The sequence below is a fragment of the Protopterus annectens genome, chromosome 16.part0, assembly GCF_019279795.1.
Source record: "Protopterus annectens isolate FY-2018-M chromosome 16.part0, PAN1.0, whole genome shotgun sequence".
Lineage (NCBI taxonomy): Eukaryota > Metazoa > Chordata > Ceratodontiformes > Protopteridae > Protopterus > Protopterus annectens.
The window spans coordinates 646,814,163-646,817,528 of NC_056750.1; positions in this window are offsets into that span (position 1 = coordinate 646,814,163).

Below are 3,366 nucleotides of genomic sequence, written 5' to 3' on the forward strand. Positions count from 1 at the left end.
ACCTGGTTCTGCCTTGCTTGTTGATATACCAAACAACTGACATGTTGTCTGATTGAATTGCAATGGTCCCAAAGGGTAGAGATGCATGGAGTGCTTGCAACGCTAAGAGAACTGCCCTCAGTTCCAGAACATTTATGTGCAAACTGGCCTCCATGGGGGACCAGGTGCCTTGGACAGTCTTCCCCTGGAAATGCCCCCCCCCCACCCTAACAGGGAAGCATCCGTGGTCACTGTGGCCATGGGCTGGCGAAGACAGAATGGTTGACACCAAAGATTCATTTGTGGCTTCATCCACCATAATGTTTCTTCCTTGCAGCAGTTTGTAAGATGTATCATGTGGTCGAGTGGGTGAGTTAGCAATGTCCATTGTGCAGAAAGGAGCCACTGTAGTATTCTCATGTGCAGTCTCGCCAGTGGTACTAATGTAATGGCAGCCACCATGGAGCCTAAGAGTTGCAGTACAAGACATGGTGGTACATAGGTCTGAGGAAGAAGGTCTTGGATTTGGTGTCTTATTTTCAAAAACCTGTGAGGGGGGAGAGAAGCTTGACAGGATGTTGTGTCTCAAATATCCAGTGTCTTCATTGGGGACATTTGAGATTTGTCCTTGTTGATTGTAATCCTCAAGCAGAGAGCGAGACCTTGAGTGTAAGAGAGGCTGTGGACTAGGAGATTCCTGGTTGGAGTGGTAAGGAGCCAATTGTCTAGATAGGGAAACACCTGGAATCCTTGTAGTTGAAGATGAGCTGTCACAACTGCCATACATTTGGTGAACACTCGGGCTGTCGAGAGACTGAATGGCAATGTTCAGAACCGGTAGTGATTGGCCCCCAGCTGGAAGAGGAGAAACCTCCAGAAGTGGTGATTCATGTTTATGTTTATGTGTTAGTATGCGTCCTGGAGGTCTATAGAGCACATCCAGTTGTCCCTCCCTAGGAAGGGAAGAATGGACTGTACGGTGACCATCCAGAATTTTTGAGGTTTGATAAATTTGTTCAGTAGGCTGAGATCCAGGATTAGTCTCTAGTCCCCTGTCTTGTTTGGCACTAAAAAGAACCTCGAGTAAAACCCGGATCCTGTCTGGTCTGGTGGGACTGGTTGGATGATTCTTTTTCTTAGCAGCTTTTCTATTTCTAAGGCTGCTAATTCCCTCTGATTGGGAAGTACATCGGGGATTCATTTGATGGGTCTGGTAGTTAAAGCGAATGGTATTTAGTAGCCTCTGGATATTATTCTCTGCACACAAGCATCAGTAGTAATAAGATGCCAGGCTGGTAGATGCAGAGAAAAATGACCCCCAACTGCTTCCAGAGGAAAGCAATCGGGCCGCTGCTCAGGAGCACTGGTAGGGCCTGCCAGAGAAAGAATCTCTAGTGCCCTAGTTACGCGGAGTTGCCTCATCTGCCCTGGGGGGATTGTTCACCACAAGTGTCACAAAAAGATCCTTTGGATTTCTTGAACCACATTTTTCCTCCCTTCTGGAGTAGGACCTCTGGGGGTTGGAAAAGCATATGCCCACAGCAGACAAGGTCTGTCCATCTTTCTCACTATGTGCAAATGTGTCTCGTACTTTGGGTCCAAAAAGTGTAGATTCGTCGACAGATGCATTGACGAAGGAAGATTTAAAGGGGTCTGCGAAGTCACACAACCACTTCCAAGCATTACGTCTCATGACAATGCCCGATGCGGCAGCTCAAGCTGCCCCCTTGGTGGAGTGAGATATCAAAGGCATCGAGGAGTTTGAGATGGATTCAAGGGTAGTTAGCTGCAAGGCAACAGTATCACGCACCTCATCAAGCAGTACCCCCAGCATAGAGGAAGACATTTCAGAAATTAGGTCTCTTTGGAGGCGAGTAAAGTGTGCCAGATAGTTTAGTGACCGAATGACGTAAGTCGCTGAAGCATAGGTCCACTTCCCTAGTCTGTCCATGGTCTTTGACTTTCTGTTTGGAGGATGGATAGTGGAACTATCTTCTGCCAGTTCCCTCTTGGCGGCTGCAGCCAAGACAATAGAATCAACTGTCAACTGCTTGGACCAGTGGGGCTGGTCTTCAGGTGTAGATAAAATTTTGTCTGGCCTCTGAGGGACAGGTTCTACATTGTCCAGGACCTTCCAGGCATGCTGCACAATGAGTTTAACAACGTCATCCGCTGGTGGAGTCACCCAGGAAGTAGATGGCTGGGCATGGAAGGCATGCAGGAACACTGATTCCTCAGAAGAAGGGTTAGAGGACTTCCAGTCTCCACACTGCTTGAGGATTTTGAGAATGTCTCCAAATGAGACATTGTATTGGGGAGACAGTGGGGACCCTTCCCCCTCATCACAATCAGTGTCTTTGGTGATATATTCCTCTGGGGAATCAAGGCGATTCCTCTTCCACCATTTCTTCTGGGGTGGTTCCCCAGTGGGATCGTCTGAGGAGGACTCCGGAGAAGGGGTTCCCTTCAAAGAGGGTTCTTGTGACTCACGTGCCTGGGTCCCAAAATAGAGGGTTGGGAGAGGTGCATGCTAGGGGGGGTTCTCATACTGATGTCATTGGTGCTGACTGCAAACCTTTGGGTGAAGGACCCTCTCCACCACCTGGACAGCAGGCCCACCCAATGATGGATGGGAGCCCAGAACCGGGGGGGACAACCTTGGAACCGGGGTCACACCTCAAACTGAGGAGCCCACCACCAGGTGAGGAGATCTGAGAGAACTGGAAGCCATTGGAGCCATGGACATAGATGGCACCAGCGAGAAAATAGGTGCCAAGCTAGGTACCAAGGTAAGGATGGTCCAAGTACTGCTCTGAGAAAGCAATGGCTCCACCAGAGCTGATGCAGCAAGGGTGGATGGTGCTGACAGGGGAAACACTGCTGTCGGAGCCCAGAGAGTATGCATCAGAGTGGATATTGGTACAGAGATCTCTGGGATCTGGGCAGAGGCCGGAGGAGGATAAACAGGGGAAGATGTAGGAAAAGATTCTGAGCCAAGGGGGATAGAAGGTCTAGCTGGAATAGGCAATCCCCTAGCTGCCAGAATCTGGTCCACAACCTGCACTAGATCTAATTCAGAAAAACTCCTAGTGGATCTAAAGGAGGCTGCTGAAGGAGAATCAGGTCTTTCTAGAAAAGGGCTAAACCTCTGCCCCAAAAAAGGGTCGTAATTTGGAGAGTATCTTGTCCTTGGCTAGTATTCGAGTTTTGGAGCTGATGGAACCATAGAAACTGTCAGCACTGAGGCCGGGGATGGTGCCAAAGCAGGTACAGTCATTGGAGTCAATGTTGGATCCAAGGACGGCACCGAAGTCAGTGGTGCCAAGGTTGGAACTGAAATAGGGGTGAATATTATGGACAGCACTGAGGGAGAAGACACAGAGCCTG